The sequence below is a fragment of the Grammomys surdaster genome, unplaced genomic scaffold, assembly GCF_004785775.1.
Source record: "Grammomys surdaster isolate TR1022 unplaced genomic scaffold, NIH_TR_1.0 126271, whole genome shotgun sequence".
NCBI classification, from domain to species: Eukaryota; Metazoa; Chordata; class Mammalia; order Rodentia; family Muridae; genus Grammomys; species Grammomys surdaster.
The window spans coordinates 8,207,009-8,230,324 of record NW_021621071.1 but is presented as its reverse complement, the minus strand read 5'-3'; the positions used below and the strand labels follow the sequence as shown (position 1 = coordinate 8,230,324).

The 23,316-nt window shown below is 43.4% G+C and overlaps 1 long non-coding RNA gene across 2 annotated transcripts in view; it reads left to right on the top strand.

The window, feature by feature from the left end:
* Positions 1-22,454, top strand: part of LOC114613727 — a 34,562-nt gene extending 12,108 nt beyond the window's left edge. The window contains exons 2-6 of one of the 2 annotated variants that reach the window (XR_003710221.1): positions 2,964-3,094; positions 16,853-17,815; positions 18,311-18,437; positions 20,411-20,498; positions 21,865-22,454. This is a non-coding gene — a long non-coding RNA (uncharacterized LOC114613727). The remainder of the gene's footprint in view (positions 1-2,963; positions 3,095-16,852; positions 17,816-18,310; positions 18,438-20,410; positions 20,499-21,864) is intronic. The other variant, XR_003710220.1, reaches the window with a different exon arrangement.
* The last annotated feature ends 862 nt before the right edge of the window (positions 22,455-23,316 follow it).

Sequence of the window (23,316 nt, the reverse complement as noted above, 5' to 3'; positions counted from 1 at the left end):
CATTTCTATTTTCCTCATTTCTATGTATTCTCCTCCATTCCTGAGCCCTAGACCGTGCTTTTTCTTTTCATGGGATACATACCGAAAGTGTGGTGAGAGGTTGATTTTAATGGTTCAAAAAAATTTCAACTTCGCTCATAAATTTGCCACTGTAGAAAGAGCTTGCACACGAAGCCGATAATGATCTTGAAAGTGGACTAGACTGGTCTATTCCAGTTCCTTATGCGAGGTGACACTTTACCAGATATAATAAGACATTCCTGCTTCTTCGTTTATAACTCTTTAGCACTTATTTTATGAAAGGCGTATACATCTCACCTAGAATCAATTGGTATATTCCAAATACACTGTTTCTTCACAGAAGCTTGAGGATATGGTCATGGCTAATAGCACTTGGGTGAGCTAGAAATCCCATGAGCCACATGCTTTCATGTGCTGTGCAGGAAGAATCCAGGATCTAAAATAATCATATGGGTAACCGATAGCGTTCTTGACATAAGCAATAAGCGTGAGACTGAATATGTATACTACTTTGTTTGTTGGCTTATGTTCATCTACTATGTTTTTGATAATTGAGAATGTTTTCCTTACTTTTTAATCTTATTTCGATACATAGTTTCACTCTACCAATGTTCCTTTGCTATCTTAAAGCTATAGAAGTCCACTTTATCCAAAGTACTTTATTATTTCATTTTTATCCCCTCTCTTCTGGGTTTTAGTCTCTCCTCTACTATAAGATTCTGTTTCTTTCCTCAGAAGCAAGCAATGCTGAGGAGGTCATGTTTGTGTGATATTCACAAACAAACCATCTTTTGAACCTGGTAAACTTGATTTTTCTTATTGTTGGAATACCTTTGGGGACCAAATTCTCTCTTAATAGAGCTGAACTCATTCAAAGGAAAAACCTGACTATGTTGTGTTTTTGACCCACGCTGGAACTACTCAGTATAGCACCTCAGAGATCGGTCCTGTCATTTTGTTTCAAGCACATGACTGAGCCAGATGTGCCCCCCTTACTGAGCTCAAGTCAGAAGCATTTTGTTGTTTTCCAAACTTGGATCTCTCTCTTGCTCCAGTACTCACACAATCATGTCATCTTGGAGACTAGGTGAGGCTATATGGAACTATCTACAGTATCCTGACTTTCTCCATATCCATGACGAAGCTGTGGTATACTAGGAAGAGCTAAGCCCTAGTATGACTGGGGCTTGCATGGGTCTCAGATTACAAGCACAAATTTAAAATGCTACATCAAATGTAGGAAGAAATGCAGTTCCTCTGCTGTTTAAAATCAAGTTGCTCTTTTTCAGACACCCATCTCACCAGGCATGGGGGAAACATGGACACTTGTCAGGATTAGGTATTAAAGTCACTTCTCTTTTAACTGGACTCTTCTGATATTCATGCTCTGGGATAAACACTCAGTCTTTCATGCTTCCTCTCATCCTATGAGTACCCAAGGATGGCGAGGCTAGAGCTAGCCTCATAATACAAGCCGTATCATCAGCATCAGCATCTTCTGGATGCTCAGTGGATGCCCTTTCTCCTTCCCTGGATGTAGCACCAACTCTGCTGAGCCTAAGGAACATTTTGGTGAGCACTCTGGTCCTTAACATGTTTCCTGTCAGTATGTCCTCACACTGTGCCTTTGTGTGCATCTTCTGACGGCCTCCAGTTGCCTTGTCTTTTTATGATCAAAACATACATTCAACGTACTTTTGAAGGGATTTTCAGGAACTCTGCAACTCAAACTTCTACTTCATCTATCTGGCCACCTGCCAAGGTCACCATGGCATTGTTACCCCACATGATAACCAAAACCCTTCCAATACATCCACAGCCTTCTAGATGTCCGGTCAACTGACCAAACTGGACTCTACTTTGCACTTCTCTGAGTAGGATCCAAGTATTGAAAGCCTGTTTGACTGGTGTCCTTTCCCGTCTCCTTTAGGTGACTCACTGTATCACAAGAATAAGCATCCACTTCTTTCTAAAAAAAAAAAAATTGTTACCTATGAGATGAGGGGTTTAACTCACTCTCAGGAAATGAGTGACAAGCCATCCCTCACATTTGCTTTTGAGTCTCCAGTCTCAATGTTTTATTGTGGATGTGCGTGACAGTGCACATGTGTGCATACATGTCTGTGTACATGTGTGCATACATGTGTGTGTACATGTGTTGTACATGTGTGTACATGTGTGTACATGTGTGCGCACATGTGTTGTACATGTGTTTATATGTGTGTACATGTGTGTATGCATGTGTGAGCACATGTGTGGAGGCCAGAGGACAACTTTGAGTGCCTTTCCTTAGGAATCCCTCATATACCCACTTTGAGCTGGGGTCTTTCTCTATCCTGCTATGCTGGGCTGGATGGTTCAGACCCAGGGATGTGCCTGTATCCATCTTCCCACTGCTGGGATTATAAGTCTGTGTCACTTTGTTCAGCTTTCTTAGTGGACTGCTGTAGGAGGAGCTAAGGTAGGAGGAGTAAGGAGAGGAAAAGGAAGAGGAGGAGCTAGAGAGAGCAGAGATGGAGTGATGGAGAGTCACGCAGGTATGGAGAGCAGTCCTAGGTAACAACTTTTATTTAGGTTAGCTAATTGGAAAACAACTCTCTTTGTATGGGCATATTGTTATTGAGCTTTACCAAATATATAAAGTCTTTGATTAATCTTTAAGCATTAAAGCCTGTGTGGATGGCAGGATGGTCTGGGCAATGTCCAGCCTTGCAGAGACAGCATAGGAGATGGCGTCTCATGGGTGGCAGGACTGGTGTTTCTGGCTGACCGTTTCTAGCTGCGGCACACATGTGGCCTCTGGCCACAGAACATGGTGGCTGAGCTAGGCAGAGCCACTGCAGCTCAGATAGTTGGCTTGACCAGTGGCCATTTTTTAAATAATTACCGCAACAGACTGTGAAGACTGAAGTGACATTTCCTCTCCCCTGTGTATTTTGTAGAAGAGGATATGAAACTCGAAGAAGAGCTTTGCCGGGATGACCCCTTCACTGAAGCTTTTCAAGATGCTGAGCTGAAGATGCTGAGGGAAGCTGCATCTGGACTCCTGACCATGGAATCCGAGCTCATAAGAGTAGGTTGTTCTGATCTACATTTGTGCTGATTTCATGTAAAGTGTTAGAAAAGGATAATATCATTAGAAAAAGCAGCAAAAACAGAGAATCCATATTCACATAGCAAAGGTGTGAACAATAAGTAAAGGCACAGGCCCCGACGCCATGTTAGGTGGAGTTGTGTTCAAGCCCCACCACCTACATGTTCTGTGAACTTGGGATGTTCCTAAACGGTCCCATTCTTTGATTTCCACATGATAAAATGAACTGGACAGAGTACTATTCTCATGGAATTATCTTGAGGATTAATGAAACTCTGGGTGGTCACTAGAAGAACAACTGACACACAGTAAGCACACTATAAACCATCAGGCATCCCCAAATGAACCTACTCTACTCACACCAGTGGTTCTGGACATATAAAAGACTCTCATTACATACCCCAAAGGAATAAATGTGAGTTATCTTACCATAGTCAAAACATTTGACACAAAAAATGAACTTATTAATGTGTTGCCTCTCAAAAATTAAATTCGGTCAAAAAAACGTGAATCAAGTCATGTAGTGAGTACCATCTCAATTTTAGGCTGCAAAGAGAGCACGTGCAAACATGATCATATCTGAAGATCTTGCTGCTCCCCGCTATGGTTAGATCTGGTCTGAGAGCATCTCTCGAAACTCATGTAAGGGAAGCTTGGGCTGCATTGTGGTGGTACTGAGGTGAAAAACCTTTACCAAGTGATGCTTGGTGAATGATAACTGGGTCATGGGGTTCCACAGAGGTTAGTGTTTTTCTCTAGAAGGAGGTCGGAAGGATGCCATCTTCTCTGACCTCTCTGACTCCTCATACCACCATCTTGTCTCTTTGGCACACACTCATGACATTGTGATACCGTCTGCCATGGGGCCCTCACCAGAGCCGAGCAGATGCTGAGGACGCTGTGATCTTGAGCATCTACAACTCTGAGATAAATAAGACTTCTTCCTTTACAAAGTGCTTGGACTGGGATGTATCCCCATAGCAGAGTGAATGTTTAATTGACACCCACAGGCCCTGGTTTCAATTCTCTGAACCACTGGAGGAACTTTATAAAATACCAAGAGCCACCCAGGGTAATTTTATAGCACCATAAACTGAACTGAATTGATATTCCTTCTGCCCCAAGATTTAAGAATCAAACAAATTTCAGTAGTCATAGTCATCACTAAAACACTTGTGGACAGCTACTGAAATCTCATCTTGTAATCGCTATACGTTATTTTCAATGATTGTAAAACAAGCTGAAACAGAATGAAAATATTTTATGCTATATTACAGAATTGTTGGGCAGAAAGATGACAAAAGATGATACATAGATAGATACGTACATAAGCAATAAATAGATGATGGATAGATGAATGGGTGATAGATGATAGATACATAGATGATAGATAGATGATAGATAGATAGATAGATAGATAGACAGATAGATAGATATGCCTTGTAGTTCTGATGATAAATAGAAAAATACATTTAATCTGGGGTGGTCAAAATAAAAATGGATTGATTTTTTTCAAAAACTTTATATTAGGCTCCGTTAGTAAAGCAATTGTCACACATGCATGAGTTTGGCTCTCCAGCACCCTGAAACCACTGGACTTATTGGCAGTGTAGATCTATAATTCTTCTGCTGGGAAGGCAGTACAGAAGGATTCCCGGACATCCCTGGGCAGCCAGATTATCCAGACTATCTAGTTCGTCGTCCAGGCTCAGTGAGATATTTCGTCTCACAAAGAGAGGGAAAGAGTAACGAGAAGATATGTAGACTTCTGTCCTACACGTGTTACTTGTAATACACACACACAAACACACATACACACACACACACACACAAATCGCTACTAAGGATTAGTGGAGCTAATCGGCAGTAAGCAGACAAAGCAGATTTCGAAGTATCAGCAAGTCACAGTGAACAATGCAGATTAATGTCTGTTCACAAGTCAGATCGTGGTAAGGTTGGTGGGGAAGCCCTTCTTCATACAGGAAGTAGTTTGGTAGCCCAGACTCTTTCTATCCATGGCTTCCCTGACCCTACTATCTCCACTGTTCCTTGCATCTGTAGGATAAGAGGAAAACGGCACTGAAAACCACGGAGGTGGGGGGATGGGGCAGGGTGTGGTAATCGACAAGATTGGAAGCAGCAATCTTTCCCCTTTGCTTTCTTTCCACTAAGGACAACCCAGTCACATGGTCGTACCTCCCTGCAAGGGGCAGATGGCTCTCTCTGCCATGAGCACACCAAGCGATGTCAACATACACAGAGCTGTATGTGGCTGGAAGCCAGCGTTAGACAGCATGATTTCTAAGTCCAGAAAATCTAGGCTTCAGCTTGTTTCTCCGTCTATGCCTGGATTTCTTCTGTTTCTCCTCTTTTCAATGAGGATTTTAAAATGTTGTGCGTCTTAAGAATCCCATGACCTATAAGTTAGATGATGTGTTTCAAAGCACTAGGAGCAAAACTATCATTTAATCAGTATAGAAAATGTTTTCTTTAAACTATGTCGTTGGTTTGGGAAGCAAAGCGGTCCTTCATTTCTGCTAAGCACACACCCGTATAGATGCTAGAAAGAGCATTTTGTTTCCGTTAGAATGGCTGGGCTTGGGAAGGCCATAGAAGCAGAATCTTTGTAAATGGCTGATGTTTTGCTGTCATGAAACACTCTTGGCTTGGGCAGCTGTCACCGTAAGACCATTGCACGATCTGGTCTTTTATTACTGGTGGTTCTTCTGTGCTCTAGGCTTTACCATATCCTTATTTAGTATATAGGGATAACCCTAAGAAGGCACTACCACATGCTTCTATCTTAGCTAAGACAAGAATATCCAAAGCTCACAGGAAGACGACCAACTGTCATTTCAAAATAAAACTTCAAATGTTAAAACAATTTAACATTTGAAATTAATTACTGTTAATTCTGTATATATCGAGCTGATATTGGCAATAATTTACAATAATGGTGAGCACATGAGCGTTTAAGATACTATCAGGTGTGAGCTTTGTCCCATATAAATGTGTCACTGCATTGAGAGAGTTCCATGTGCCACCTGGAGGGAAGAAAGCTTAGGTCGGCGCAGGTTGGGTTGGGTGGGGGATCTCAGTCAGCAGTGGGTAAGGGAGTGATAAATATACCCAGAAACAGCTTCAGAGAACTGGCTAGTTTATTGTGTGGGGAGAGAAAGGATTGTTAATGCCCCCGGGAGGTGTCCAGGGTCTCTCGGGTTCATCACCATTGGCCAGGGCAGGGATGTTGGAAGATACTTCACCTACATACTCAGGGATTGCAAGGCCTGGGGTAATACCCTTATAAGGTCAAACAAGGAGTGAAGGGTAATAGTTGTCAGGGTAATAAATTCCTGCTAGGGTTGATCACGGGGGAGCTGGCTTTAAGACACCAAGTAGGGAACGGAGGTAGCCAACTCCTGCTCCCTCGACCCTTCTCCCATAACCCTGGGCCATTTTGGTCCCATACCCATGAGCATCCCATTACGGGATCTGAGCTTCTGGCGGCTGCTGATCATTGGGAGCAAACGGTACCACTGCTGAAGAGCTACAGGCTACAACATTTACAGTGTGAGTCCACGCTCCACATAGTCTAACCGGTGAGCGCATCCAGCATAGGCAGAGGGGACGCTTGCCCAGAATTTCTCAACGCTCTGTAATAACGCACAGACTTCTTTTAGAAACAGATAATGTTCACTATGTCACACGACTATATCCGCTGCGCACTCCTGTTCGAACTGCAAGGCAGGGGGCGTGCCTCGTGTTTATTTCTATGCCGTTCTCCAACTCTCGATTTCAAATCCCACGTCCGCCTTGCCGCACACACATACGCCCTACCCCGGTGCCACAGCCTCACGTTTTTCGATCTGTCCTCCCCATTAAACATCTTACAACATGTCCTTTTCCAGCTGGCTTCCAGGGCTCCACCCAAGTTTACTCCTAGGGCACGATCTCCACAGAAGGCTTGCCTTAGGCCTTCTTATATATAACGAGCCTCCACTGACCCGATAAAGTGATAGCGGCTGCTTTCTTTGATGACTTTCCTCTTATGAGGGCTTGCCTCGGCTACTACTGACGAAGAAAGTGGGAGCAAGGGACCTTTGGATAGCCTCCACGTGACTCGTGGGGTAGCTTCTCTTTCTGCCCTAGTACCTTGGCAAGTCACCTCAATATTCCATTTCCCCTTCCCTTCTCTACACAGCAGAAAAGGCAATGATTTCCTAGAGTTAATAACTAACCAATGGGTATTTAACTCAACAGCCCATGTGGGCCACTGTTTATTTAATTCTTTGCTGTACGCTGGGTCTCTGCCAAGTGTTAGACCGCATTTAATCTTCACGGCATCCCTGTGAGATATGTTTATAGATGAGAAAACCCAGTACAGAGTCATTAGTCTTTAGAGCTTTTGTGGAGATCGTGCCCCAAATGGGTTTCTTGTTTCCTAGAGCACAGAAATGAGGGACCTGTCGTAACCAGAGTCATATCTAGAATAAACCACCCAAATCCCACACTGCCCGCTCAGGTCAGCACCACTTCCGTGCTAATTCCTCCACCCCGGCTTGCTTTACACAGAGTCGATACTGGAAACTTAAATTTGACCTAGTTTAATCTAACCGTGGGTTGCGGTTCAATTATTCAACAATTGATTACTAAGAACTTAGCTTTTGAGCAACCACTATCAATGCAGTCTTTCTTCTCTGGTCTCTCTCATAAACTAACCTTAGCTACTTTACAGCCCTGTGACTACCCCTATCTCTTCCAAATGACCTAGAAATGCAGAAGGAGCTTTATCTTGCAGGTGTCATATTCCAAAGGGCAACAGAGATATAGAAGAGGACCCTGGGGTGTATACTGAGGTGATTCTCTAGCTCGCTCAAGCTCCAAATGCCATCCCTTATGCTTATTTTATGCAGTAAACTGCAGAAGTGTTGGTTGCTTTTGCTCATCTATAACCTGCATTGTTACACTTAATGGGCAAACTCATGGAGAAGAAAGCAGAATGATCAGAGTGGGCCAAGGATCGAGAGAATATCTGGACCACATCACACTGAGACTCATTGGTAGTGGTTCCTTCCCTGTTGGTACCACAGAATCAGATGAGAGGTTCCAAAGGGATCTTTGCTGGCCTGGCTGTTGGTTAACAGAGGCAGCCCACTTTATGAGCGCCGAAGACTCATCTCTGCTTAGCCTGCTACACTTCTGCTCAGTCTACACAGCCAGAAGAGTGTCTCATAGAGGATGCTAGAGTATGGGTAGTGTCACTTCACAACAGATTCCTAAATCCTCTTGCCCCTGAGTATGGGAGCCGAGTCCATCCACCCTGACCTCAAACTCTTGTCTCCTTTACTTCAGGTCTCTAGACTGAAAGCTCGGGTTGTTTTGGTTTTGTTTCTTGCTAACTTTTTCACTCGACATGTCAAGTGTCTAAGTCACTCTAACTGAGGACCTAAAAATAGCGATGTGTTTCATAGAGACAGTTTCATGCGAGTCTTCTTGGTGCTTTGACTACATCTAGCCCCACCACCATCTGCTGTTCCTACTCCTTCTCCCCGACAGTCTTGTTTCCATCTTTGTGATAAGGACCTGATAAATTGACGACTATGGGAAGCTTCTTTCACTCTCTTGCCAGGACTGGATGGATGGGTTTGTCAATAATGCACCCTTATGCTTTGAACCCCATGGCCTCCCCCATCCCACCAGCATTCTTGAGTTACTCTAAGTTCAGTACGTGAGAGTCATTGTGTATAAAGGGAAGAGCGTGTGGGGATTAGCCACAACAGAGAAAGATGAGAAAGATCCATTGAAGAAACATCCGTTGAAGATGAGAAAGGACCAGGGAGATACTTGTTGCATGTAATTTTAAAAACACACTTGCTCAGCCTAGGCTCTGGGACTAGCAGCCACTCACCTGTCATCTAGTTAGCCCCCACGGCTAGCTAATGCTTTCCTGAGGTCCTGGCTATGCTCTGAGAATAGCCACCGCCAGTATTCCCAAGAGCTCCATCCATTCCTCCTTGCCTGGTGCTGGCAACGGCTATCTCAACTAGCTCCTTTTAGCCCCGTAGAAGAAAAACACTAGAGACTTTTATATTTTAAAACTGACCAGACAACTCAAAGACGGGGGGGGGGGGGGGGTGGTGGTGAATATCCTGCTTCACCCTGAGAGTTACCTATCTGCTATCTCCTCTCCACTCCACAGCCTGGTCTGAACTCCTCAATCCTCCCTGTGTCCCCATTTCTTCTTGTCCAGCTTGGAAATCCCGCCTTCAACTTCGCCCAGCAATTGGCTTCTGCCATCTTTATTGACCTAATCAACAATTAGTCAACCCCCCCCCCACAGATACTGCCTACAATCCTCCCTATATCAGAAGGAGAACAATAAACTGGACTTTGTATTGTCTCCTTTCTCCTAAGGAGATTTCATGGGGAATCATGCCAAAACTACTAATCCCACCTGCGTCAATGAGATGGAGACCCTGCACTCATCCACCCGCCCTTGTTCCGTGAACTAATGCACATTTATACACCACTGACCAGACCTACTGCTATTGTGTCGTGTGCATAAAATACTCCCAGCATGTGGGCCTTTCCAGTAAAGAAAAGACAATTAGGATGCGCAGAGGGTGAGGAGGGCTCTATCATCAAGCACAGAAGGAAAGCAGTGTGTGTGGCCTATAAACAAAGTGAGCTTTGCTCTTTCTGTGGCGTCCGGGGGTTTTGGTTTCTTCAGAGCTCTCTTGGAAAGGAAGGAACCGTGACTGGCAAAGCAGGCAAAGTAGATGAAGACAGAGAAATGAAAACAAAATGCAAAGAAACTGTGGAGAAGAACACTTGAATGGCCAGGCCTCCTCAACGCTGGTATGGATGCCCCCACCGTGTGGCCTGGGATTGACTCGGAGCCTGTGGGTGGCTGAACATGAGACTATGGTCCTATTCTATACGACTCGTTAGTGGCAACACTTCCTCTCAGCAAGTTGTTTGGGTGATGTAACCACGATAGGGGCCACGTCCTTTTCTACTGGCATCTGCTTCTCAGAGCTAAAAAGCTCCCTCCCGATTTATTTATTTATTTATTTATTTTAGTTTTTTTATTAATTCTTTGACAGTTTCAATGTGCTTTACTCGTATAAAACTCCTCAACTCATTCAACTTGTATAAGATCCATCCTTCCTTTCTACTCACACTCAATATTGTGTCTCCTCTTCTCCCCTCCCTTCCCCTCTCCTCCCCTCCTCTCCTCTCCTTTCCTTCTTTATCCTTCAATACCGGTTTGTGCAGCCAAATATTCTTGGCTGTGTGACCTCCCAGTGGAGAGATAGTACCCAACCTACCAGGGACTACATTCTCAGAAAAACTCTCTCCCCCTCTCCCAGCAGCTAACAGTTGTCAATAGCTCCATGGCTAGGAGTAGGATTGTGTGCTCTGATCCTGCCCTTTCTACGCTGGGATTTGGTCTAGCTGGGGCTTTCGGAAGGTTTGTGAATACTGTTCAACCACTATGAGTTAGCATGTGCAGCTGCTTGTTGTGTCCAGGAGATAATGTTTCCTTTAGATACCCACTTCCTCTGGCTCTTACACTCTTTCTCCCAACTCTTCCGAAATGATCCCTGAGCTTCAGGAGTGTGTGTGTGTGTGTGTGTGTGTGTGTGTGTGTGTTCCTTTAGGACTAAGCATTCTACAGTTCCTTATTCTCTGTGCCTTGGGCATTTGTGGGTCCTTGTGTTAATCACGATCTATACAAGTAGAAGCTCCTCAGATGAGGGCTGGGGGATCCATTGATCTACAGGTTTAACAAGAAGTCATTAGGACTCTGTATAATACTATGTCCACTTGACAATGTAATAATAGCAGTAGGTTGATTACTAGGGCCTATGACCTGTCTTGCCATAGGTTCACTGCAGTAATGATATGAGGTTATAAATTTATCTCATGGAGCAGGACTTGAATCCAAACAGACACTTGTTTCCAGATTATCCCAGGTAATAAAATAAATTCCACTATTTTTTTTTTACTGTATATACTTATATAGTTCTTTTATGAGTCCCTAAGAAAACTATGATTTGATTAGAGAAAACAAAAGATTTTGAATATGTCAATATTAAATTCTTCAACATATCAGTATCAAATTTGAATGTCATTGAGTTTTATTGTGTTCAAATGTTTCATTCTAAAAATTGCTGTGTGACCTTTTAAAAGCTATTAAATGAATTTTGACTCAGATTAAGACAGAATTTCCGACAGTTTCTAAAGGGACCCCAAATATGCTTCTGCTATGTTTGTACTGAGCATTTTATACAAAGCAATGTTCCCAATACTGACTGTTATAAAATCTAAATATCAGTCCACTTTGAAAAACATTGAAGATGCTCTGTGTTCTGTAGCATCACGTATTCAGCCAAGATTTCCTTATATAAAATATACAAACATTTCTGCTCACTAGTGTGTAAATTTTATTTCATTTTCAATGAACATAAAACTTACTTGCACACTCAGGAATTGTTTTAAAATAGATTTCTCTGTAATCAAATGCATATTATCAATATTACCTGTGTGTATACTTATCTATCTAAATATTCATAAAACATTTTCATACTAAAAGGGTTGTGAGTAGAAACTCTTAAGAAGCCTGCAGGCATTAACTCGTGATTCTCCAGCAGATTGCTTGTGGGTTTCAATTACATGTCTCTTGTGTGTCTCCAATCCACCAGCCTTCCTGTTTAGCCTGGATGCACCAAGCCTCCACAACCCCCTAATTCAGTTCCTTAAAACAAATTTGTTACAACACACACACACACACACACACACACACACCACCATCACCACCACCACCACCAACAACAACACACTGGTTCTATTTCTTTAGAAAACCCTACCTCTGAGTAATACACCAAGTAAATGTTAAACAGATGGTGAAGTAAAATGGACCATGTGGTCAGACTAATTGTGCCTCATAGACAAAAAAAAGCATAATAGGAAGTAATAAAACACAGATTTTGAGATAAGAGGCAGTTAAGAGCTGAATGTGGCACTCCTTAAATCCCAGCTGAGGCAGCAGATCTCTGTGAGTTGGAGGCCAGCCTGGTCTACAAAGTTAGTTCCAGGACAGCCGGGGCTACACAGGGAAACCATGCCTCCAAAACCCAAAGGGGTGGTGGCAGTTAAGAACAAAGGTGCTCATCAAAGCCAAAGGACCAAGCATGAAGGCGAACAAAGCCTCCTGCTCTTTTTAAGGCCCCATCTGAGGGCAGCCGAGCAGAATGGTTTCTGCTGACAGTGCAGATAGAAGCTTCCTTGCAGCACTGTCCTGTGTGTTAAGCATGTTAGGGAAGTCGCTCTACCATAGAGCCACATCCCCAGTCTCTAGGTTAACGTTGCTACCTGCTCTGTAGCTCTATTTCCCTGTCTGCAAAATGGAGATAAGAAAAAAGATAATACGTCCGTCTTCTCAGAAACTGATGTAAATTCTCATTACTGCCTATTTGACTGATTCATTCCTAATGCAGGAACAGTACACAAACCAAGGGGAAACCAGCCTTAGCTGCCTGGCTATTAACACTTTGTGCATTATTTTCTATCATCCAAGTGGTGAGAAAATATTTTTGATGAGACAATGAAGATGAAATACTGTCTTGTAGATCCCCCAAAGGCTCAGCTGAAAAATAGGACTGACTGTGATCAGTTTTCATGGTCAACTTGCTATAGTCTAGGAACACTTACAGAAGGAGTCTCGGTAAAGGATTGCCTAGATCAGGTTGGGCTGTGGGTGTGTCTTGCAGAATTATCTTGATTATTTTTATGGAGATGAGAAGCCCTGCCCTCATGGACCTGGGCATGCCGAGCCCTGTGGACTATGGACAAGGTTTAGAAAGAGTTTGAGGGGCAGCCGAGAGCCACTAGAGAACCCTGAGGCAAGGGTGACATGCACTGTGTGGTAGAGTCTGGAGTACTGATTTGGGGGAAGCTGGAAGAGCACTGGGGTTGGTAGCCTTGCTTGTAGATGCTGGAACATAAGACAGAAGGGTCACTGGGGAACTGGGAAAACCTGGCAAGGAAATGGGTGTGGAAGATAAAGAAGGACGTGTCGAGAACTTCTCTCCAGCCACTGGTTTATGTTTCTGGCTGGATAATGGATCCACGCACACTGACTTACTTGTAAGAACTGGATCTTCATAGTTCTAGGAATCTCCCACGAAGTTCTGTTAGTGAATCTTGGCTAGAAAAGATCATCTACAGAGGTGGTTTTTAATCACAAAGACCAAATTTAGTGGCTAATGAGTTTATCTTTCTGTGGAGACAGCTTGCCTTCTTTCAAATCTTGTCACTCAACTGTCTATATCATGCATGTCCTGTCTTGGTTAGGGTTTCTATTGCTGCGACAAAATACCATGACCAAAAGCGATTTGAAAGGTCTGTTTCATCTCATCCCCCACCCCCACCATCCCCGACTACCCCCCCATCCCTCGCCCCCGCCAATCACAGTCCATCAATGGAGGAAGGTCAGAACAGGAACTCAAACAGGACAGGAACCGGGAGGCAGGAGCTGATGCAGAGGCCATGGGGAGTTGCTGCTTACTGGCTTGCTCCCGAAGGCTTGCTCAGCCTGCTTTCTCATAAACCGGTCAACACTAGCAAGGAGTGGCCCCACCCACAATGATCCGAGCCTTCTCACATCAACCAATCATAAGTCAAGAACAAGCACATCTGCTTGCCCACACGCCAATCAGATGAGAGCATTTCCTCAATAATGGGTCTCTCTTCAAAAACACCTCTAGTTTGTGTCAAGTCCGCGGAAAGCTTATGCGCACACTGCCCAAGTGAGTTTCCTCACTCACTCTGCAGCGCTTTCAAGCTGCTGTTTTTAGAGCAGCTTGTTGGAAAAACTCGACTTGATTTTTCTTTAAGCCTGAGCTCTTGTTCTATGTTTTGGTGCAGTTACTCTTCCTTCTCCATAAAGAGGAAGATTTCCAACTTTCCCATCAGAGATACTTCCCTACCAACTACTTCCTCAGACCCCACTGGCCCCAGCCAACCACATGGACCATGATGTCTCCGGCTTGTGTGGGCTCAGGGTTCTCTATGGCTATGACCACTGCAGAGTGCATTGTGGTGTGGCGTTAGCATTGGATTGTCTTCCTGGCAGACCTTAGAACTTCTTGAGAAACCTGGCCTTGTCTTAGTTTTATCCACAAGTCCCAAAATGAAGCCACAACTCAAGGTCAGGGGAGAAATGTTGAATTTAATTGAGTTTAACTAAAAGCGTAATACTCCAAGAAAACTCTACCGTCTAAGTCTCTTGATTACTTAGAGGAACATGTGAATGCAGACACAGCAAAGTATACCCAAAGGACATTTTTTTTTGAAAAATCACCCTAAATGGCTATTTAGGCCCAAACTTAACATTAAACCAGTCATGCCAAATATAACACCTTTCTTATCTGCCTCTCACCTCTGCTTTGCCCTTCCTGAGCAAAGTGGGGCCCATGCTTTTCTGAGGAACAGAGGAAAGAGGCTGCGGTGGAAGAATTACTCCTACAGATATATTCTACAGCTTTACAAGACTCTACCTCAGTCCTTAGTAGGGCAAGAAGGGTGTAGAGGGACGAGACTGGTGCTGTGGTGAGCACGCATGCGCAGGAGCTGAGCCCGGGAGAGAGAGACGTAACCAGCTCTGCGTGAGCTTGCACTCGCAGGTCGTTTGAGTCTTTCCTCACCATGTGGCTGTGTAGAGTGGATAAGAGCAAAGCAGGCTAATACTTCCCCTGCACAGCTTTTGTCAGGGGACTCAGGGTTTTTAAGATGCTGTCAAAAACAGCATACAGGCTTTCTCATGCTAAAGTTTCTGGAGCCTTCCACCTCTGGGAAGTACACGTGGTACACTGCTGACAATTTTCAAACAAAAGGAACTTGATGAAGTGAGGCCTCGAATCCCTAAGGGAGAAAGTGAAGGGGTCTTTTCACTCCCAACTCAAGACACATGGACAAAGCAAGGAGCGAGTTGACGTGTACACACGAGAAGGTTTCTAATCCAATTCCATCTGGATCCAATCTAATCCAATCACTTCTGACTTCTGCCTTCACAAGACATGATGACAAAGATGATGATAGTACTGGTGATGATGATGATGGGGATGGGGATGATGATGATGATGATGATGAAGGTAGCCCACACTCATGTGTGCTTACTGCTGCATACCAACCTCCGTTCTAAGAGCTTTCTGTAAATTAACCTATTTTATTCTTTCTTCTTTTTATTTATTCTTCTCTCATACAATACATCCCAAAAGAAGCCTCAACTCCTCCTAGTCTCCCCTCCCCTCTCCTCTCCCCCGGATCCACTGTTCCTCTGTTTCCTTTCAGATAAGAGCAAGCCTCCCAGGGATATCAACTGAACTTGGCGTAACAAGATGCCATAAAACTAGGCACAAATCCTCAATTAAGGCTGGATGAGGAGGAGAAGAGTCCCAAGAGTAGGGAAGAGTTAGAGATACCCCACTCCCAATACCGAACTATTACAATGAATGAATGTGAGGTACAGAAAGGTTTAGTCATTATCCCAGCTGAGCAAAGGACAGCCAGGACTCAAACCCACGTAGTCAGGCTCCAGGCTTTGACATTGTACTTGGAAGTACTCTGGAGCCTACCATCAGACATGTAGTTATTGGTTACAACAGGCACCTAAAAAGCTCAAACTCAGTGAAGCCGAAAGAAGATTATGTGAGTAGAACCCTGAACACCAGAAGGGCATCAAGATGGGAGGTGTCTTTCAGTTTCAACTGCCGCATTCATCAGAGTCCTAAGAATGTATAATAAAATTCTCAACTATCTCGAATTCCTGAGAACAGTAAAAGTATAGGCATACTCAATACACTAGAGGCACCAATATTTACTTATGGGAGCTTTTCATCGTTCTATATATAGGCTCAGTCAGTGAATGCCTCTATGTCAACCTTAGCAAATAGACTGTGGTTTGTGTTACTGGAGTCCAACAACCAACTGGAGGGGTGAGTCAACAGTTACAGCAGCCCAGAGGAGACCAACTCTTCAGATCTGAATGAGCCACTTAGAATCTAAGTCCTTGAAGGACCACTAGAGTAGATCCAGAAAGAAACGAGGGAAAATATTCCCCATTTATTGGGGGAATTTGCAAGCCCACCAGGGATCAGGAGAAGTTAGCCAAGACGAAAAAAGTACAAGGTCCAAGCTTTTTAGACCCAAAGGCACAATGTCTTTGGGAATGAAGGACACCTGGACAGCCTAGCAGGGGAGAGGATGTGAACAGTACTGTCACTGTAGAATGGCACTGGAGAGTGGTGGAGAATTTTTGAAAGGACTAAAAATACTGAGGTCTGAGCCTTAGTAAATAATTGCTACAGCATTTTGTGTGGGTGGAAGTGGGAATGTGGGAGTCAGGCATCACTGGTTTAAAGTTAAGATGCAGTTGGATGTAGGTAGAACATCCTTCCACTGGTTGCTGGCGGGCTTCTGTAGCAAAAGCTACAACTGATTTACAAGTATTGAGACAGCACACTTCTCAAACCAATACATCAATATGTTAATAAACGCACCAAAGCACCTCAGTGTTAAAATCCTGAGAGATGATGTTTCAAAGCTGTTTGTCACTGCATGAACAGAGAAAACTACAATTTTTAAGAAAGGTTAAGAATTTAGGGCAAAGCCACCATGTATAGTCAATATTTGCCACTTATCGTTGTCAAATTTTGTAAATATTTCCACCAGAAAATGGAATCTGGGCGGATGAAGAATAAGCAGCGTAAGAAATGCAATGTCTTCAAGAGGAGCAAGTGTTGTTTTCTCTGCGTTTCCTTAAGAGAAGTGGATAGTGAAAACTCCCATCTGAAGTGACAGCAAAAATAGCAGCCCAGTATGAGTAAACCACTGGGTATTTTGTCAAAGTGTCAAGTGACAGCACTTTCGACTCACATCCCCTACAATAAGAACTGAGAGACTGTTTCAAAGAATCAGGTTTGAATACTGGAAAATAGCCGATCACATCCCTACCACGCAATGCCGTCACGGGGAGTGGTCCCACTATGCTAATATATGATTATAACGCTGATCACCTGTTCTTCCTCCAAAGACTATTTCTTCCAAGCACCTCCCAAGATCATCTTGCTGAGTGACACATCTCTTAAATGTCCATCTCTGCTCAGACTGCCCACCCTTCTCAGTGACAAAGGTTAATAGCCTTCTAAGACACATTCTTAAAAATCACTCCTTGGATATTATCGTAGACATCGTTCCCTCCTCTGGTTTAACTGCACATATCTTTACTTGGAACTTTTTAAAGGTAGCTCCGTGACTTGCCCATTGTCTCTTTTGTAGAATATTAAAAAATCAAAACTGAAAAGTACCGATACTAATACATAAGCATCTGTTTATGTTAGCCGTGTGCTCAACACTGGTTTGAGAGTTTTACATGTATTGACTGATTTAATCACTGTAACTGATGCAGAAGGCTATGATCTTTTAGGGCAAGTAAAGTTGGACTTGAAAGAAATGAAGCACTCACTTCCCTCAAGGTCACTGGGAGATTTTGTGAATCTACAGAGCAGCATTAACATCTAACACCATTGAAGAAGTGGCTTCAGATCCGTGGATGCAAATCACTGCTTTTCTCTGCCTTACTGTGTGACAGAAAGACAGATCTGAAGAGAAAGAAGAGGAGGAAGGCAGCTAGATGTGAGTGAGATCAGTGATGAGGTGAAGGTTAGCTTCGTCTGGTCAACACATCCTAGAATGACTGGAAAGACAGTCTCAATGGGGGATTATCCATATTGGATTGGCCTGTGGACATATCTGTGGGGATTATCTTAATTAAGTGATCTGGGAGACCAAGCCCACTGTGGGCAGCACCATTTCCTAGGCAGAGGTTCTTAAAGAGTGGAGAAGCTGAGCTGAGCACAACCAAGTGAGCATGTGTTTATTCCTTTCTCATTTGACTTCGGATGTGACGTCCTCTGAAATCCTAGTCTCCCGTCCGAGTGATTTCCCTTTAATTATGGATGATAACCTGGAATGGTGAACTACAATAAACCCCTTCCTCCCTCCTGAGTTTTGCCAGGGTATTTTGTCACAGCAACAGAAACGAAACCAGAACAAGCAGCAAGTAGAAGAAACATCCAAAGCAAAACAACACCTCCATGCTGAAATGGCAACTTTGTTCTCACTTTCTAGCTAGCCACTGGGTGTTGTTGACCTACTGCAAGGAGAACCAGATTAAGCTAGATGGTGCCAGTGGAGTTCAGAGCATCCGAAAATGTGGCACCATTCTTTGACACCAAGTCCCCTGAAAACCACCATGGTAAGTACCTGTTTTGTTTTTTGTTTGTTTGTTTGTTTGTTTGTTTGTTTTTTGTGTGTTTGTTTTTGTTTGTTTGGTTTTGGTTTTTTTAAACACAGAACAGCACACCTTACTTCTAAGTAGAGATGAGCCGTAAACACCACAGCTATAGGCCCAGTTTTGCCAACTTCTATGTGACCTATTTGCTGTGTTTTACTTCAGATTCTCCAAAGAGATAATCTTTAGTGACTGTCCCAGCATTGTCTCTCCAGATTCCTGGGCTCCAGAACCTGGGATTCTAGTTCTATTTCTTGATCACTCAATCCACCTAGCCAGATACGGGTGTTCTCTTGGAGTAAGTACAATACAATAGTACGACAATAAATATTATCACATCATAAATTCTGGAACAATCTTTACACCTCGTCATTCTTGCCTTCATTGAACTTACAACATGCCATGTGCATGGCACAGCTGGACACAGCTGGTGGAGGGAGAGAAAGGGTTAATTTCAGCTTACGTGGCCCAGTCCTGGAACATCCTATGTCAGAGAATTGATCCACCACTGATCTATTGCTCGGGCCCAACTTGGAAACTTTTTAAGATTCCTTTCCTCGACATCTGCTACCAAGCTCATCAGCAACCATATTTATTGTATAAACTTAGATATTTGAATAAATGTCTACCCACCTGAGGTAGCACACCAATGACAGAAACAAAGAAATGACATCACCCAAGTGGAGGTTGGGAAAAAAAAAAGTTTAATTGCAGTTGCTTACAAGAAAATGAGCAAGTCATGAGTCGCTATCTCACTGAAGTAAAAAAAAAAAAATCTCTCTCTTAACTACTCAGAACTCCTTGGGGAAAGGTGGAGTCTTGTAAACCCCTCCCTACTCTGTGATTGAAAGTTGATGTGTCTATATTGACACAGGTCCCGTGTGGGTAGTCACAACTGCTGACAGTTCAACAATGGCCAGGTCATGCTCAAGGGCACCTCACAAGGGTCATCACTACCAGGTCCATGTCTCACCACCCTTACTGTGGACACACCCTCTTATTCTTTGTATTGAATTCTCTCTTTCCCTCCCTCACCTCCCTCCCTCTCTCTCAGATTTATTTATTTATTTTATGTATGCGTCTTCAGACACACCAGAAGAGGGCATCAGATCCCATTACAGATGGTTGTGAGCCACCATGTGGTTGCTGGGAATTGAACTCAGTGTCTCTGGAAGAGTGGTCAGTGCTCTTAACCGCTGAGCCATTTCTCCGGCCCATTGTATGGTCTCTTAACTGGTTTTACTGCTTTCTTTCTTGTACCATAACAGTACAGTTTGCCCAAATCTACTAGAATTGTCCTGCAAAGTAAATTAGAATCCATCATTTTCCTAATGCAAGTGTTCAGCCACTTCATCTTCATGTAGCACACAAAGTTCATATCTGTCCTACAACATTGCCTATATGGTCTTTGACAATCTTCTTAAAACGTTCAAGAATTGGCTTCGTGTGTTTTTTGTTTATGTCTTTTGTCGATGTCTCTGCTCAAATATAATTTCCATAAGAATCATTGACCTGACCTCTTTGTGTGAAGTACACAGCCCAACCCCATTCCTGATCTTTCTTTATTTTTCCTTAAAGCATTTACTGTTTAGATTATATTGCATTTCTAGTTGATTGTTTATTGTTTGTCTTCTCCACTGGGCTTTACACTTTATGACTATATTTTGCTGTCTGTTATAACCCTAGCAGGGAGAAAAGGTCTTTTACCCAAAGAAGAGGGTCAACAAATACTAACTGGACAAGTACTTATGTCATTTGTAGCATCTGAGTGTGCAAACTTGATCATACAGCTCCTTTTCCTAAGCTAGGCTGTGCTTCCTTGATACTCCCTGTCACTCTGAACATTTCCATGGCACAAGACCCTCCCACGTTCAGTTTCTCCCCTGACTGCTTCTATCCTACAATATGAGGTCCGGAACACACTGATCTTTCCACAGCCAGTGTGGTGCTGCTCCATCTTGGACTCCAGCATCTTCACCAGCCCTAAGCACCGGCAACCAGTAAAGGGATTCCATGAAGCAGACCGTGAGTAGAATCTTGATTTTATAGTTTATTTGGTGTTAGTGATTAGTGTGTTGGTTAAATGATGACAATACAATTGGCAGTATTTCAGCTCACATGTTATTTTGTAAATCAAATTAATTTAACACCTATTCACAGGACACCTATTGTGTGCTAGACACTGCTACTGTAGGCGCTTGGGATATTTGAATGAGCAAAATTAACAATGATTTGTGCTTTGTGAAATGTATACTCTAACAAAGGAAAGAACACACAGGAGTAATGGGTACAACTGAGAGAATGGAGCCAGAAGGAGTGGAGGGAGTGTCTGGTGTCGTATGCATGCGAGCGCACACACGAGTGTGTGTGTGTGTGTGTGTGTGTGTGTGTGTCTGTGTGTGTGTGTGTGTGAGAGAGAGAGAGAGAGAGAGAGAGAGAGAGAGAGAGAGAGAGAGAGAAATAACCCCACAGAGACAAAGGCATGAAAGGGAGACTCAGAGGTGCTGAGGAGAGTTAAGGGTAGAACAGAAGGGACATTAAATGAAGTAAAAACTGAAGTAAAACTTAGTGTCTGCAAGGTTCATAAAATGACCATGTTCTAGAGCATAAAATAACTTCCAAAAAGTACAATCTGGGGCTGGAGAAATGGCTCAGCAGTATAGAGTACTGGCTTCTCTTCCAGCACCCATGACGGGTGATTCACAGCTGCTTGTGACTCAAGCTCCAAGAGGTCTCCAAGAGGCTTTTCTAGCCTCTCCAGATACCTATGTACCCATGGCATACTGCTAACACAGACACAAACACACACACACACACACACACACACACACACACACACACACATGTACGCATGTGTGTGCATATACATATATAAAAATAAGCCTTTAAAACACTATTATTGTTTTAAAAGCCTAGAAAGGCTCACACCATGCACAGTGTACTACTGGTCACCCATGGATTAAATTAGTATCAATGTAATGATAAAAATGAATAATAAAAAAGTGAGATAACTAATTTCTAATCACTTGGAGACAGATGCTTCTAAATAAGCCATAAATAAAAGAAGAAATCAAAAGGAAATTAAGAAGTATTTCATACAAGGGAAGCCCATATGCAAGAGAACTGGTACAGCCTGTGCAGAAAGGGCTTTTAGTGAGTCAGCATGGGGTAGCCATCTGTACTGAATGCTTTGAAAGAGTCCTGTAATCCAGCACATGGGTAATTTGATGTTTGGGATCATAATGGTGACCACCCTTCCTCCTTCTCTACTTTTTTCTCCTCCTCCTTCTCCTCCTCTTCCTCCTCCTCCTCCTCCTCTTCCTCTACTTCTTCCTCCTTCTCTTCCATCTCCTCCTCCTCTTCCTCCTCCTCCTCCTCTTCCTTTTAGCAGTGTCGAGCATTACACCTAGAGCCTCTGACAAGCTAACAAGTACTCTACCACTGGTCTGAAGCCCCAGCCCTAACTCACTTTACCACACTTATAAATAACAGCACGACGCTGAGAGCATTCCATCCCTCAGAAGACACACAGGGAAGAGTGTGCGCCGGATGTGAATGCCATGGAAAGAATCGCCAGCGTCATCCACACCTGAAGTCAGTTGTGCTGACATGTAAATGTTACTCACAGGTAGACGCTTCCGTTTCTGTTTAGCATCAGACCCTTCCACTTGGGAAAGCCCAGTTTATTGGTGACATTTCCAGTCTGGTCACAGAGTCACCTACTGGGCTTGCTGTGTGCTTTAAAGTGATGTTTTCCAAAGCTGAACGTTATTTTGGAAACTCTGCGTGTTTTTTTGGTATTGAAACAAAGGTGTTGAAGCAAGTGGTCCCCATTTGTCATTGTGAAATCAGAGAGGAAGTTGCTGCCTACGAGACACATACAACCTATGCACAGCCTGGTTTTGGTGTTGTAGAGTTTTGCCAGATTCTTTGGAATTTGGTATGTTTGGAATGTTTGAAATATATGAACATTTCCAGAAACTTTTGTGCCAGTATTTTCCTTATAGACATATTCATCATGTATATTGGGTTTCTTTTATGCAGACGTATGTTTCTGTAGCAGACATGCATTGAGTTTCCCCTGACCTTCACATGCTCTACAATTGCCAGACACTCATACCATCAGAACTGCATGAAACTTAAATCCCTGAACTCGGGAGCGTCAGTTTAGGGAGGGACGGAAGCATACACAAGGCACTATCGTGCAGAGACAAGCAGCTGACCAGTAAACAGGAGACATGGCGTTAAAGAGGAGGAAGTGGCTTTTTAAGACGCTGCTTTCTCGAGCTGCGGGTTGTACTTGAACCGATGAGTGATTCTGAGTAACTCCTTGATTGAGAAAAGGATCTGCACGGGCACCTGCTGAAGATTGACTTGATGTGTGGCTTTGGGGCCGATTAACTAGATGCAACTGGATAAAGTTTTGTGTGTGTTCGGGCCTCAGCCCTGAGAACCTCATCGGTGCTGGGCAGGCATTTCTGTCTGGTAAATCCTTTTGAGAAGTCATGTCTAGGTTTGAATAACTTTAGCATTAGTTCCCCAGTGTCTATGTGCAGTGTGTATCTGCCTGGGATGTGCAAGGCCCTGTTTGGTTTCCCCAGGACCACATATAAATTACGTGTCGTACTTTTTTATGTATCCACATTCCCTGGAAGCTCATAGCCATAGGTTCAAGTCCACGCTGAGTTACAGGATTTAGTTGTAATCTATGACTATTTGTGATATACCTGACAAATCTGATGTTAACACTTGAGTGAATTAAAAACTCTTGAATGTCAACAAGAGAAAGAGAAAGAGAGAGAGAGAGAGAGAGAGAGAGAGAGAGAGAGAGAGAGAGAGAGAG